Source organism: Narcine bancroftii, chromosome 7, assembly GCF_036971445.1.
Source record: "Narcine bancroftii isolate sNarBan1 chromosome 7, sNarBan1.hap1, whole genome shotgun sequence".
In the NCBI taxonomy this organism is placed as follows: Eukaryota; Metazoa; Chordata; class Chondrichthyes; order Torpediniformes; family Narcinidae; genus Narcine; species Narcine bancroftii.
The window spans coordinates 157,578,067-157,595,599 of record NC_091475.1 but is presented as its reverse complement, the minus strand read 5'-3'; positions in this window follow the sequence as shown (position 1 = coordinate 157,595,599).

Here is a 17,533-nt window from a genome sequence, read left to right as displayed (position 1 = left end):
TTTGGGGGGGAGGGTTGGACTAATTTTAAATTAGACGATTAATGTTGTGTGATAATTATTGGGGGGGTTAATTTGTGTAGTTTAATGATGTAGTATTCTAATTTTTATTATCTTATTTTTTATTATTTCTTTAAATGTAATTTTTATTTTATTCATGTCATAAAATTTTAAATAAAGTTTTTTAAAAAAAGAGGGTGATAATGATGGTAAATACACTGTTCTTGAATATGGAAGCTTGTGCTTTCAAGCTCGTATCTTCTGCCCATTGGAATTTGGGATGGGTGGGGTGGGGGGTGCAGGAGAAGAAAGTGTGACCAGAATGGATAGGTCTATTATATGTTGGCAGCATAGATGTATAGACAGGGTTGACAAAGGGGAGGTTCCTTTGTGTAATGGCCTGAGATACCTTCACAACTGTTTGCAGTTTCATGCGATCTTGAGCAGAGCAGTTCCTGTTCCAAGCTGTTATGCATACAGGCAAGGTACCTTCTATGGGTCCATCTCGAAAAGTTGATGAGACATGGAAACATGCCCAATGCTTCTGAGAAAGTAGAGGTGCACAAGCACCGCATGCAGCTTGAATCTCTCCTCCACGGTGCCAGCAAGCCCTTCCCCTCCCCCATCCTCCACAACTCCACTCCATTTCCTGAAGTCATTGATCACTGTTTAGTGACCAAAGTTCCTGTTTAGCTAGGGGGAGAAGGCTGAGTAGGGAGGCCAAGTGGGAAAATGGATCAGCTCAGACAACATATTATCTGAATGAGTCTGCACCAAACCAGACATTAGACATCTTCAGCAAAGATTACACCATTGTGACAGGGAAAAAAAAAATTCCATACTAGTTAATTTGGAACAAAGCACATTGAATTTCATCATCGTCACATTTGTTCTGACAATCAATATTTCAGACGATCTTGTATCCAAAGTGTCTGGAGATATTGTCCTCAGACACTTTCAGAATAATGTAATATGTTTCCATTACAAAACTATAATTCTATGAAACAATTTGCCACAGCTATATTATTTGAAGAAGACTGTGTAATTACAACAATCAAAGTTGTATTTAATCACCTGAAATATTATTGTTCTTAATGACTATAAATACTCAATGTGTTTTGAGTTCAGAGAGATTCTCCCAGGAGATCCTTCCACCAGGACCCCTTTTGCTTCTGTTGTATCTACAGCTCTAGCCTTCAGAAGGTTCATTCAAAGTCACAACCAGCTGAATCGCGGATAACTAGAGGAAAGCAATTAAAGTTGGTTGGAAAAAAAACAATCAGCAAATGAATTTTAAACAAAGCATTTTTTAAATATCTTCCGATTAGGATTTTAAATATACTCCCAAGTAGTTTGATTAGCAATCTGCACAAGGAGACAGAGATTGAGAGGTTCTTGTTTTGCCCGGGCATCAAAGGTTATGGGGAGAAGGCTGGGAAAATTGATCCATTCATGATTAAATGGTGGGGCAGACATGATGCGCTGAATAGCCTATTTCTGCACCGATGTGTTATGGTCTTCAGGTCTTAACAATAAAGCATAGAGGTACTGGACAAAAATAAAAATTGCTATTTAAAAAATGTATTGCAAACTTCTCATGACAAATTTTGTCCTCTTGTGTTGTTCTATCCTTTTATTTCACAAATTTAGCAGATCAAAAAATTTATATTCTTTTAGGATGAATGACCCCTGTAATATAATAAGGAGGAAAAAAAAACACCAAGAATAATACCTCTTCAACGCACTGAGCATATTCAACTTCAGAAATTAACTTTGATTATATTAACATCATCAATAATTCCTCCAGTTATCTCTCTCTGAGGCCAATGTCAAAAGATCTTTCAAGAGCGTGAAAATCTGTGCCAAACAAACAGCTTGAGTGTTCACGGACATTTTCAATTTCTCATTGCTGCAGTTGGAAGTTCTCATTTCAAAAGGGCGTCAATAATCCCGGTGCCCAAAAAAAGTGAGTGCCCTCAATGACTACAGCCCAGTAGCACTAACATTTACTGTGATGAAATGCTTTTAGAGGTTGGTCATGGCCAGAATTAACTCTTACCCAAGACCTGGAACAACCACAATTCTCACTGGCTCTCCACTCAGTCCTGGATCACCTAGAAAGCAGCAACACATACATCAGGCTGTTTTATCCACTTTTCTGCCAACTTGCACCCTGACCTCAAATTCACTTGGTCCATCCCTTGCAACACTCTCCCTTTTCTCGATCTCTCTGTCTCCAGCTTGGGAAACAAACTCTCAACAGACTTCCAACTCCCACAGTGACCTCGACTACAGCTCTTCACACCCTGCACCCTGGAAGGATTTCATTCCTTCTTTCATTTCTCCTCTCTCATCTGCTGTCAGGTCCAGATCATCCATGCCAGATCATTAGAGATGTCCTCCTTCAAACAATGTGGCTTCACCTCTACCACTATCAATTAGACCCTCACCCACTAAGCCATCACCCGTACATTTATCCTGGCCCCCTCTGCCCCTAAGCAAAAAAAGGACAGAATTCCCCTTGTTCCCACCTAACACCCCACCAGCCTCCACATCCAACATATCCTTCTCAGCCATTTCGGCCAACTACTACATGATCCCCTCTTATTCCCTCTCCACCTTCCATAGGGACCACTCTCTCACCCATTCTTCCCTCCCCAGCAATTCCCCCCCCCCCCCACCCACACCTTGGCACCTATCTCTGTGACTGCAGGAAATGCTCCACTTGCACCCACACCTCCTCCACCATTTAGGGCCTCAAACAGTCCTTCCAAGTAAGGCAACACTTGTGAATCAGCAAGAGTCATCTACTGCATCCAGTGCTTCTATTGTAGTCTCCTCTGCATCAGAGTCTGGATACAGACTGGGAGATAGCTTCATTGAACACCTCAGTTCTGTCTGCTGCAATAACATGGATTTCCCAGTGGCCACCCATTTCAATTCCCCATCCCATTTCCTTGCTGACATGTCTGTCGATGGTCTCACCACCTGTAAATTGGAGGAACAACACCTCCTCTTCCACCTGTATACCCTCCAATTGGACAGCATTAACATTGACTTCTCCGATTTCTGTCCGTAACTCAGCCCCCATCTTCTTCCTCCTGTCTTCTTTCCTCTAGCTCCATCTCACCTTTCTCTCTCTTCCCTTTTCTCTCTGTCTCCTTTCACTGGACCCAAAATCAATTCTTACCTTTCCTTTTATCATATCCAATTAACACCTTTCTCCAGATTTTAATTCAGATGCCTGTCTTTTTTCCACTCATAACTTGAGGAAAGGATCAGGTCCAAAAGGTCAGTAATATATATATTTACCTTTTATGGACGCCGTGATACTGGCCAAGTTCCTTCAGAATTTCTGTGTTTTGACTTTCATTGATTACAGCTCAGCTTTTAACACCATCATACCCTCAAAACTGGTCAGCAAACTTCAAAACCGGAGTCTCCCTCTGCAACTGGATCCTTACTCATTGGAAGACCAGTATGAATTGGTAACACCTCCTCCTCATTGACAATCACACAGGCACACCTGCATGCTTAGCCCACTGGTCTACTCTCTCTACATCCATGACTGTGGCTAGGCACAGTTCAAATGCCATCTACAAATTTGCCAATGAAACCACGATCATCACAGAATCTCAAACGGCAATGAGGAAGCGTTCAGGAGTGAGATAGATGAGCTGGTTGAGTGATATCACAACAACAACCTTGCACTCAGCATTAGCATAACTGAGTAACTGATTGTGGACTTCAGAAAGGGGAAACAAGGAGAGCACAAACCAGTTCTCATTGAGGGGTCAGCAGTGGAAAGAAAAGAACTTCAAGTCCCTGGGTGTCAACATCTCTGAAGATCTCTTTTGGGACCTTCACATCGATGTAATCATGAAGCAAGCTCACCATCGGCTATACTTCATTTGGAATTTGAAGAGATTTGGTATGTCACAAAGACTCTTGCAAATTTCTACAGATACCGTGGAGAACTTTCTGACTGGTTGCATCATTGTCTGGTTTGAAGCTGCCAATGCACAGATGGGAAAAGGTTACATAGAGCTCAACCAGGCGACATCAGTCTTCATTCCATTAAGTACATCTACAAGAGGCAGTGTCTCAAGAAAACAGCCTCTATCATCACGGCTCTCAGCACCCCGTCCATGCCCTCTTCTCACTATCGAGGTGGTACTGGAGCCGGAAGATGAACACTCAAAAAACAGCTTCTTCCGCTCCGCCATCAGATGGACAATGGACAATGAACCACAGCCATAAACTAATTTTTCCCCCTTTTGCACCAATTTATTTATAGCAATTTTTGCACCTGTAATGCTACTGCAAAACAACAAAATTCATGACACATAATCAAGACAATAAATACTGATTTCAATTCTGAACTCAGCAGTGAAGAACTAGGAAAGCTTGTTCTTGTTCAAGATTTATACATGCAAGCATTATGTTATTTCTATTTAAAAAGTGGTGGTTTAAACAGTGAAATCGAGGTGATCCAGTAGTTAAAATATATGGCAACATGGAAGTACGAAAACCTACTGAGAGTGATAAATTAAGACGGAGAAATTTATAACCCTGCTTGCTTCATGCTTTGGATATTATTTAGGTTCATCATTTAAAGGACTGATTATGGAGTATTACATTTGACATAAGTTTAAAGCATATGAATGAATCAACCACACACACATAAAAGCCTTCTGAATTGTTTTCTAACATTGTATTTTACCATGAAGTAGATTGATATTTGCTCTCAAATTTAGAAGCTTTAAGAGCAGTTCTCTGATTGGACTAACTTAGATTCTCACAGATAATTCCAGAGGTTCCAGAGTGTTTTCCAATGACTTAACCTGAACCAACCACATTGAAAGAACAATCTTTAAAAAAAAACCAACGCTTCTGCTCCCTTACAAGCCTGAGGAAATTCAGCATGACTCCCTGTCCCTCAACAACTTCTGCAGGTGCACATTAGAAGCATACTTGCTGGATACATCAAAGTCTGGTGTAGCAGTTACTCTGCTTAAGATCAGAAGCTGTAGAAGACAGTGAATGAAGCTCAAATCATGCAATCTTCCCTCCCCTTCATAGGCTCACATCTACATCTCTCTCAGCCTGGGAAAAGCAACCAATATACTCTACGACCCATCACAACACCAGGCATACATTCTTATCTCTCCTCCCATTAGGGAGAAGGATTAAAAGTGTGAAATCATGCACCAACAGGCTTAAAGACAGTTTCTTTTCTGGAGTCATCAGGCTCCTGAATGAACCCCTTACCAGTGCTTTCATGCTGCCTTTGCTTTGTATTAATTGATTTTTTTTTTCCTATGGTAACTCTATACACTGCACTGTGCCCTTGTTCTTCTACTTTACATGACTGAATATTGGTAACTTGAGGTGTGGAACCCATACAGGCTATGGGCTGCTGTTGACTGTGGTCAAAGGAATCACACCAGGCTGTGGACTGCTGGAGATCGGCTTGAGACTGCCTAAAGGGTTAAATGGCTGTGTGTTGGTGTCTCAAGGTTCCCAAGCAGGCTGTGGGCTGCTGGTTACTTCAGTCAAGAGAATCGCACCAGACTGTGTAGTGCTGGAGACTGGCCCAAGACTGCCTGAAGGGGTGCTAGATAGCGGAACTGAGATGTATGAGGGTTCTGAAAGCACTGAGGGCTTCCTGATTGTGTCAGAAGTTTGGATGTGGAGCTCTTCTTTCTCAGACTGTAAGGAGTGCCAGGCATTTTGTACTGATGGCAAAACTTTGTCTGCCTTACAGAAAACTAAAAGAAATTTCATGCATGTTTTGTTTTATAACATGACAATAAAATAATCTTGAATCTTGAACATTACAGCTGTCTTGTTAGACAACTCATGAAAAGATCCTTCTCACTGAGTCAGAGATAATGCAGAAAATAAACTTTAAAGAAAACTTTAAAATGTTTGAAAACCCAAGCTCCCAATGCACAGGGCAGGAAGGAGCTAGATTGCAGCACATTGATATCAGCACTCAGCAGTCGTAGTTGCCCTTTAGCCAGGAATGTCTAAGTGACCTACAACAACCAATCACCTGTCACACTCCTGCTACTTCCTAGCTGCAAGTATTTCAAACGTGTTGTCAAGGCAATAAGCAATGGAGATAAGCCACAGTAAGAAACCTTCAGTGATGCATGAACACTTGGAGATTAAAATGCTGTCCACTTTTTTTGAATATGCTTGAACAAGATTGGTCTTATTTTGCCTTAAACAAATCATTGACGATAAGTCTTGATAACATAATTATAGTCTAAACCAGTGGTTTTCAAACTGCCCTCCCTTCCCCCCCCCAAAAAAAAACTAACATGCCACCATAAGCAATCCTGATGCCATGAGTGCTCTGTGATTAGTAAGGGATTGCTTCATGTGGTATGTGGGTGGAAAGAAAAAGTTTGAAAACCACTGTTTTAATTGTACCTAATTGACTCGTTATGTGCACGGTTTCATAACTCCAAAGGAAATGGGCCAATGACAATTTTTCCTCAAGCAATATATTTCAGTAACAATTAGGTCTAGAGTAGTGGTTCTCAACCTTTCCCTTCCCACTCACATACCACCTTAAGTAATCCCTTACTAATCACAGAGCACCAATGGCATAGAGATGACTTAAGGTGGAATGCGAGTTTAGGGGGCAGCTTGAAAACCACTGGACCAAACTCATTGCTCGTCAGCACGATTAGCGTAGCAGTTAGCGCAATGTTGCTACACACATGACAGGGATTCGAATCCATAAGCAGTTTGTACATTCTCCTAGTGTCTGCATGAATTTCCTCTGGGTGCTCTGGTTTCTTCACATCATTCTTAAATGTGTGGGCAATGTAGGTTAATTGGTGCATTTCAGGAGTACATGCTTAAGGCTGGAACAGTCTGATACCGTGCTCCATGTTGAAATATAATTTTTTTTAAAGTTTCAATTTACAATACTTCAGTTTCAGGTGATTCTTGCCTTTCCCCAAAAATGCTAGGCAGACAAGCCCAACATGTAGCATTTTGATCTTTTACTGGGTGATGCAGCAAATCCTGTCTTGACTTCCTCTTTTCCCTGGGAATTATCAAATATTTTTAAATTAATTTTCTTCTTACTGAACAACCTCCTTTCAGCACAACGTATTGGATGCCATAAAATGTGCAATTTCACATCATCTCTGCCAAACCTGCAATGTGCAGCAATCCAACCCACGTCTGCCACAAGTCTGCAATGTTTTCACCTGCATTTTCATACCCATTGTTCAACTTGCAATTTCACATTATAGAACTTGTCTGGAAAACACATATTATTTAATTAGCGGAGTCAACTCTTCAAACCTCTCTCCTAATTTGGCACCAGCCAGCGAAGCTCACATCAATTCCTGTAAGTTAGCATCTAGACTTAAAAGCAGCATGAAGTACTTCTTTGCTCCGGAAATGGACTTGCCTTCCAAATGACTATGCCTTCCATCCTCTCCACTCCAATGCATGACAATAGAACAATTCAAAGAGTCTAATATATCAGTCATTGTCAACATGATTTATGCTGTGCCATAATACGACAGCAAAAACAAAAGATTAAAGCTGCAAAATCCACTCACTCTTAATAAAACATGATGCAGCAGAGCTACTGAAAAGTCAAGTTTTGCATACACTTGTTCAATTTATTTTATCCACATTATTTTATTTTTACTGTACTGTTCAGTATGTGCAAATGGCATATGGAAATAACACTGAGTTTGAGAGTATGTGCTAAATGGAAAATCATTTTATTTTTGTGGTTAATTCATCTGCTAGAATGTGTTGATAAGAATAAATTCACAACACCTCTTAACAACGCAAGAAATATAAACAACAATAGGCCATTTGGACCTTTATTCTTATTCTTTCATTCAATATCTGCTGCACTAAACCTTAACTTCCATAATGTGTAAAAAAAATCTATCAGTCTCACTATTGAATAAAAGAAGAGGCTGGCCCTCCAGTTCAGAGAGTTTCAAAGAATCATTATTTTCTGAGTGAAGAAATTTCTTCTCAATGATCTGCAGAACTGCCATCATCTTATTTAGAGACTGTCTCCTAGTCCAGGCACTGCAACCTGGGAAAACATCATCATCTCTTCCCCCCCATCTATCCTGTTCAATTTTTAAAGAATTTTGTACTTCTCAATGATATTAGCTCTCATTCTTCTGAATAGAGTATGGATCAAGTCTGTTAATTTCTTCTTATGCAACAAACTGCCCCATTCTATAAATCAGTCTAATGAACTTTGTTTTTGCACTCGCCAAATTACATGCATATTTTTCCTTAGTTAGGGAGATTATACCTTACAGTTTTCTTCTTGCAGTCTCTCTGCAGCCCTATACAATGGAAGCAAGACATCCCAAATCTTTGTTTCAAAAAGGCTATCATATCATTTACCTTACCATTGCTCACTGTGCTTGTTTATTAACTTTCAGTGACATGTGTACAAGGAATGCAAGGTTCTTTGAAACATCAGCTCTCATATGAAGCGTTACTGCTTACAGACCTCTGCACAGCAAATGTCTTTTCTTTCTTTGACTTGGCTTCGCGGACAAAGATTAATGGAGGGGTAAAGTCCACGTCAGCTGCAGGCTCGTTTGTGGCTGACAAGTCTGATGCGGGACAGGCAGACACGGTTGCAGCGGTTGCAAGGGAAAATTGGTTGGTTGGGGTTGGGTGTTGGGTTTTTCCTCCTTTGTCTTTTGACAGTGAGGTGGGCAAATGTAATCAAGTAACAACAATACAATGAAATAAATGGAAAAGACAAAACAAATTAGGAATTAAGTGAAGCCCAATTATATACTTTTTTTATAATAATTTTTCTAATTTTCTTTTTGAAAATAGACATAGAGCAGGGTAACAGGCCCTTCTGTCCCATGACCCTGTGCTGCACAAATACCCCAATTAATCTATGACCTCCATACATTTTGAAGGGTGGGAGGAAACCAGGGAGAATGTATAAACTCCTTACAGACAGTGTCAGATTCGGACCTAGGTCATTGGTGTAATAGAGTTGTGCTAACCGTGCCACCCAAAACAGATAGCTGCTTTCTGCAACCTTTTAAAATATTAAAGTATAAACTGAAAGAGAGGTAAGGAGGCAAGATTCAATATAAAGGAATGCCTTAAAGTGGCTTTCCCAACTGGAGAAATAACATGCAAATTAACATCACTCTTGATATTACTTTGCCACACAACATTTAAAGTGCTTCAATACCACAAGGCTTGTCATAAGAAATAACATTTTCATTAAATGGTGATTTGTTTGTTTGACACATCATGAATATTTTAAATGAGGTGAAATTCCACCTTATCACTTTTTTTTGTATGAATATCTTGGTTGGCATAACATCGAGATCCAAAGGGCCTGCACTGTGCAGTAATGTTCTATGTTCTAAATAAGCAAATAAATAAATCAATCTATTACCTTCATATTTTAAGTGACTATTGCTTTCAGCAAGCAGTTTTGGCTAGAAGTTGATAATACAGCTAGAAAATAGGAGCTGGCATTGGCCGCCTAGTCCCTCAAGCCTGCCCTGACATTCTGTCTCAGGTCTGAACTGGTCTTCAATTCCCCGATCTTCCAAAAATACATCTACATCCTCTTGAAATACTTCCAGTGATCTAGCCACCACAAGCAACCTCTGAGAGAGAGATTTCCAGAGATTCACCATCTTCTGTCAGAAGCAGCTCCAAATCCTTGTAAATGGTCACCCCTTTATTTTGTAGTTATGGCCCTGGTCAGAGCCCCTCCCATCAGCAGAAACATCTCAACATTTAACCTTAAGTCTTTTGTGTTTCAATGAGGCCACCCTTCTTTCTTCCAAACTGCAAAGAATACAGATTCATTTAATTAGATGCTTTTGAAAGAACAACCTTCTCACTTTAGTAATTAACTCAAATAAGCTCTTTTGGATTGCCTCCAAAGTATTATACCCTATTAAATAATCAGCACTTATTCTTATTAAAAGGAGAGAGAGAAAAAAAAATCAAATGCATCATCTTAACCCATTATGAAACTAAAAAGATGAGCTGAACTTGGCCTGAAGCTGCAGAGGTAGATGAGACATGGAAAGTAGAGTTCCTATCGGCTTTTCAAGTCAACATTCAGGAAGGAAAACTCAGTGGTAGAGCATTTGACTGCAGGAAGGAAAACAAAGAACACTGATTAATTGCCGTACCAAGATTTTCTGTAACAAAATGACACTTTGCTGCTTAGAAAAGGTTCCTTTCAGAAAAGTCACAGTCTAAATAAGAGAAGAATTTTAACACATTTTTCCTGAGTATGAAGCTTTCTACAATATCTCCATGCTCGTATCCTGTTGTCTGCTCTTGTTTTCTGATCTGCACACTGAATGCACGACAAGGTCAGTCTAATTTTAAAATTGCTCCTTTAATTCACAATAAGGAAGAAATGATAACATATTGCAAGATGCTCTGAAGATCAGCCATATTCATTTGCAGGAGGAGAAGGCTAAACTTCAGACTATTTGTTAGAATATAAACTACAGGAATAAAAACTCTACTGTTCCCCCAAGCTTGCACCACAGTGTCAAGACTTGATTTTAATATCCTAACACTTCCTTCCTGCTCCAAACTCACACCTGCCTTTACAACTGCACAATCTCTGGAGAGATATGAAAAAAAGAAAATCTCAGCATGAACTCAGGACAACAGGGAAGAAGTACCCTGGAAAATTCCTTTCTAGTCTCCAGAGCTAAATAAAACCAACGCAGGAACAAATTGCATTCAGGGATACTTATCATTTTGTACTGTGCACACTCTAGCCCAGTGGTTCTCAACCTTTCTCTTTCCACTGTTCTAGCCCAAGGGTGTGTCTAATAGGCAAGTAGAAAGTTCAGCACAAATCATAATGTCTTGACCAGTTTTTTTAATTGTGGAACTCTATCTGACCTCTGAACCCAATTTTGGGGGTTCCTTCAACCATTTCTCCCATTGTCCACAAAAAATGCCTTGACCAAGTTTATGATGCATTACCTATAGTTTTCAGATGGCATTGTGAACTTCTAACAGTGTTTTCCTTTTGACAGTGCTCATTAATGGTATCACTTCTGATCTGTTTTCGCATCCTTCCATTAACGAGTATGAAACAGATAGCCCCATCATTCTCTGGCTTTTATTGTTTTTTCTATTGTTGCTACACAAGTCAGCCTCTAAACCAAGTTATTAAATACATGAGCCAGGCCAATCAAAGCCCTTGACCAGTTATCTTAACACTTGGATGGATATTGCCTATACTTGAGCACTATCAGTTATATCTTTCCAAAACAAAACTGTCGTCTAATGCTGAGAATATGAAAATCAGCAGACATTCCTTTAGTGGTCCTCCACTGTCCTTTATTTAGACATACAGTAACGGGCCCTTCCAGCCCATGAGTCCGTGCTACCTAATTACACCCAATTGACCTACAACCTCTGTATGTTTTGAAGGGTGGGAGAAAACTGGAGGAAGCCCATGCAGACACAAGAACATACAAATTTCTTACAGATAGTGCCAGATTTGAACCCAGGTTTCTGGCGTTATAACAGCATTGCGTTAACTGCTACACTAACCGTGCCAACTTTTATGACCTTCCGATTTCTGATATAGGTAAAAATATCTTTCAAATGATAACCAACTGACAACCAAGATACTCACAAACTCCATTCCAAAGATTTCCCGGATAATCTACAGTTTGTTTGTGATTTTTTTTTAATGGCATGCAGTACTTTTCCCTATTCTCAATAAATGCTTTCACTGGAATTAACCCTGCCTCTGCCCTGACTCCATCAACAATCAGGACATTGTTTTATATGGGAGAAATGCACTACAAAGCAATTTTTTTATCAAGATAAATTCTGTTGTACTTCTGTGATTTAGCTTTTTGTAGAAGATAGCAGTACGATGCCAGCAGCAGGACAAGCTCTTCATCATTCACATCTTTGTTACCTTTAGATGCTTCTATCCAAGCTTGTACCTTTGTTTCTGAGAGTGATGTACCACAAATGTATTAAACAATTGGTTGAAACATTAGTCAGAAGGGAAACATTTTTCCTAACGAAACAGCAAGAAATGCTGTTGCCTAACTTCATTTCATTGTTCCAATGAAACGAGCATATGAGGTTCCAATTCAAACTTTGTAAACATTCCCTTTCCTACATCTTTTGTCAAGAAAGTAGATTGGGTCAAGGAGTTGAAAAGTAATTTGGAACTGTACAGATACAGATGAATGGAGTCAGGGGAAGTATATTGGCATGGATTGAGGAGTGGTTGACTGAGAGTCAGGATAAATGGGTGCTTTTTTTCTGATGGCAGACAATGGCAAGTGGGGTGTTCGAGGGGTCAGTGCTGGGCCCTCAGCTGTTCACCAATTAAACTGATGATTTGGGAGAGGAGAGTACGACCTATCAATCACAATCAGACAGAGAATCAATGATTAATAGGCTTTACCTTAATCACCTCATAACATCAGCACAACTTTCACGTTGCTTGCCTGGTTCCAAGGCAGGTACTGAAAGAAGGGTTTGGGCGGAACAGCCTTCATGAGGTTATCTGGGAGGGAGGAGTCACAGCTACAGGGGGCGGGTCAGCCCATGTAGCACATATACACATAGTGGTAGCACCACATCCACCCCTCCTTTTTAAACAAATTCTGGTGGGGTGTTGTGGCATTACAGCTTCACAATACTTCAAAGTCCCTTACAAATTCAGCCTGACCAATGGCCTCATCTGTTGCTGCGACCATCACAGGGTCTGATGTTTTGTATTCGATATGCCTTTGAAACAGCACAGGTCCAGGGTTCGTCAGCTAGGACAGTAGTGTAGTTCCGGATGCCAATTTCCTGGGGAAGGAAAAGAGCCTTTCATGAGGTCTTGGATTCATGGCTGTATAGAGAAGGGATTTGGTAGCATGGAGCGCATCAGGGAAGCCACCTTGACATCGGGAGGTGGGCAGTCCTTTCAATTTAAGGGCTAAGAGGACCACCCTTCAAACGATGGCATTTTCCCTCTCTACCTGCCCGTTCCCCTGGCAGTTATAGACTGTGGTCCTGCTTCAGGCTATGCACTTGGCCAATAGGTATTGGTGCAGCTCCTCGTTCATAAAGGAGGACCCCCCCGGGTCACTATGGATATAGCAGAGCGTAGATGCTGCATAGTCCTTTCATGACTTTGACCGTAGTCATATCTGGGCAGGAGATGAAGAAGGGGAAGTGGGAATATTTATCCATAATGTTCAAGAAGTATATTTTCCTGTTGGTGGACAGGAGAGGTCCCTTAAAGTCCATGCTTAGCTGCTCAAAAGGGCAGGTGGCTTTGATATGGTGGATTTTGTCCGGCCAGTAGAACTGGGGTTTGCTCTTGACACAGACCGGGCAGTTGTGTGTCAACTCCGTGATGTCTTCGACAGAGATGAGGAGGTTGCGAGCCTCGTAACTCTGGAGTGGCAGAGGTTGTTGTGGAGGACTTGGAAATGATCCAGCTGTCTGTTGGCGCATGTTCCCAGGGACAGGACATTGGGAGGCTTGTTGATCTTCCCAGGCTGATACAAGATCTCAGGATCTTGTCATTCTTAATTATTCCCCTCTGTTTGTTGTTGAACATAAAACCAACTGCATGTTGATCAGTCAACAAGGTGAACAGTTTTCACGCCAGGTAGTGCTTGCTTGGGCCTCCTCTTTTTAAAAAAATTTATTAATACATGTATTATTAATCAAATACAAAGCATTTGATATACAATCCATTTTTTCTCGTACATGACAATTTTAATAGTTTTACTTCCTCCCTCCCCACCCCATCCCACACCCTCCTACTAAAAAGATCCCATAGATAAGAAAGAAGAAAAAAGAAAAGAGAACTACTCTATGACACACACATATATGTGTGTGTGTGTGTGTGTGTGTGTGTGTGTGTGTGTGTGTGTGTGTGTTATATAGAAATATCATTTCTAATAGTTAGCAATGAGTATATTATAAATATTGCATAGTCAACTAGGATTTTCCTTGCCATACTACTACATTACTATCAATAATTAGATATCATATTACAAGAGAGAGAGTCCAAAAGATTATTTACTACTTAATACTTATTTCAAAAAATGTAATACTGATAAAAACAGAAAATATATTAAAATAATAGTATCTTATCATCAAAATGAGGTTGTAGAGTGAATAAAGGAATCACATGTATGTATGTATCGAGACCAGATCTTGAAAAATCTTGAAACCTATTTCTCAAATTATAAGTAATTTGTTCTCAAGGAATACAGCTTTGAATTTCATTATGTCAGTGTTCCAACATTAAATCAGCTTTTAATTTCCATGAAACCACAATACATTTTCTAGCAACTGCTAATGCAATTTTTAAAAATTCTTTCTGAGGCCAACTAATATTTGAATTTGAAAGTATAACAGATAAATCTCCCAATAAAAATAATACAGGGTTTTGATGTAACAAAATCCCCATTACTTGCTTGAAAAAAACTATCAAGTTAGTCCAAAACTTATTTAATTTAGAGCATGCCCATGTGGAGTGTAAAAAGGTTCCACTTTCCTATCAACATCAAAAACATTTATCTGATAGACTCAATTTCAACTTATAAAGCTTTTGAGGTATGATATATAGCTGGTGTAAAAATTATACTGAACTATTTATAACGAACATTAATCATACTTTTCACATTATCACAGCATATCTCAGCCCAATTGAATTCAGATGTAACTATACTTAAATCTTCCCACGTATTTTTGGATTTAGTCAGATAGTCTTTTTAATCCCTTTTAAAAGTAATCTGTACATAACTGATATAAATTGAGATTATATCATTCAGATATGATTCAGATTAGTTATAACACCTTCAATTTCATCTATTGGTAATAACAAAAATATTGATGATAATTTGTTCCTCAAATACACCCTTAGTTGGTAATATCCAATCATAGTATTGTTTTGTATTCCATATCTGTCTTTAATTGGTCAAATGACATTAATTGTCTATCCTGATAACAGTCATTAATATATCATATTCTCTTATTTGACCAATCAATACAATTCTTATTACCCACCATAAACAGTAACAATCTATTGTTTACTAATGGCATATTTGCTAATCCGTATGCCTTTATTCCTATCAACACATGTGTCTCATGCCATACTTTAACTAAGTGTCTCTCATTATTGGGGTGTCTGCTTCCCCTACCAATAAAATTTCAATCCATTTATATATCACCTCTTCTGATTTTTGCTCTCCTCTTTTACTCATTTCAGCCTTTACTCATGCTACCTTATCTCCCTCTTCAAAGAAAGAGGAAAGAAAGTATAATTGTGCTGCATTATAATGAAGTTCAAAATTAGGTAGTTGTAGCCTCCTTGTTCATATCTCCAAGTTAATTTTTCTATAGCAATCCTTGGCATTTTACCTTTCCATAAAAATTTCCAAAAAATTCTACTTAAATCTTTTTAAAAATTGTTTGGAAGCATTATTAGATAATAATTGAAACAAATTTTGGACTCTTGGAAAGATATTCATTTTTATACAATTAACTCATCCTATCAAAGTTATAGGTAAATCTATCCAACGCTTTAAATCTTCAATTTTTTAAAATAATGATCCATATTAATTTTATAAAGAGAGTTTATTCTAATACCCAAATATTTCATTCCTTCTTTAGGCCATTTAAATTTTGAGGTTTGGCAACATTTTGTTTAATCACCTACTGAAAAGATATTACTTCACTCTTATTCCAATTAACCGTGTAACATAACACTAACCCATACTGTTCTAGCAACTCCTGCAAGTGGTTTATTGAATTCTCAGGATCTGTCAAGTATACTAAAACATCATCTGCAAACAAATTCAATTTATCTTCATTTTTCCCTACTTTTATACTCTTTATATCAGAATTCAGTCTAATCAACTCCACCAATGGTTCAGTTGCCAGAACAAAAAGACCCAGGAATAAAGGACATCCCTGTCTAGTAGATCTGCCCAGGCAAATATAGTTTGACATGATACCATTAGTTATAATTTGTGCTCTTGGTACCATATACAAAGCATTTATCCACTTAATAAACGTACGGCCTAATCCAAATCTATCAAGTATGCGAAATAAAAAAATTCCATCCAACTCTATCAAATGCCTTTTCTGTATCTAATGCCACTGCAATACTCATTTTCCCTTTCGACTGTACCCAATGAGTCAAGCTTATATATCAAGTTACATTATCTGCCGATTTTCAATTTTTAATAAAAATCTGTTTGGTCTTTACTAATTAATTTCAGTAAAGAAATCTATTAGCTAACAATTTTGCCAAAATTTTGTAACCTACATTCAATAAAGATATTGGTCTATAGGAAGCTGGTATCAATGGATCTTTGTCTTTTGTCAAAATTACTGTTATGATCCCAGTTTTAAAGGAATCAGGTATGATCATCCGTTTCGGTCAATTGTGTCAGTATTTGCATAAAAACTGGGATTAAAACATTTCTAAATTCTTTATAAAATTCAGATGTGAAACCCAGTGATTTATTATTTTGTAAAGAAGGTATAACCTTTGCCATTTTATTTATCATAAAAGAAGTACCCAAACTCTGTTGCTCACCTAGATAGCTCCTCTAGCCTTAAGAGTTAAAATGTGATTCTACTACTGTACCTACCCAATCTCTATTTAATTTTGAATGTTCAATTTCCAACAGATGTGTCTCCTGCAAAAATATCCTCCTGTGGCGGCTCACCACAAGGCAGGCGAACCGGCCCCACTTGTAAACCACGTGGTGGGGCAGCTGGCCAAAATGGTGCTGTCAAGGATTTCCTTTCTTTCCAGCTCGAGGCTCAGAAACCCGCGCTGGGAGACCACGTGATGCCCGGGTGATGTCAGCCAGGTCCAGGCTGGGAGTGTATGTGCAGCCCAGCAGCCTGCAATAAACCGGTCTGCACACAGAACTCAACCGTCTGGTTGTGTGTGTGTTATTGCAGGAGCAGTGTAGCTGCCGCTACATTCCTTCATTTTCTTTATTTGGGATAATACTCTATTTCTTTTTATAGGGAACTGAAGCCCGTTAACATTAAAACTAACTAATTTCAATTCATTAGCCAAGTAGTATCATAAATAAATTAATCTCTGGACAATTAATTCCCTTCACTCTCCAAATCCTCAACAAATTCTGTAGCACAAGACAATATCCAATTCCCATCTGGAAATATTTAAGTACATACAGAAGAGTAAAGAATAATAAAAAAAGAAATAAGACAGATCCCCAAGCAATGCCATAGTCCACTAAAGCACTGCAAGCGAGCTCCATTATTTGGGTTGCAGATGGATTCGCAACAGCGTCCGTAATTCTACAGAAGCCAATCATAAGGGCTCCCGCTCCTCCCAGTTATAAAAGACTTATTTCTCTATTAAAAAAGAAAACCAACAGTACATACAAGCATACAGGGACATTATCTTTTAAACAAACCATAGTCTTTCAAGTGCCCAGACTTCCCACTTCTTGTTTTGCAACTGAAAGCTTTTCGGCAA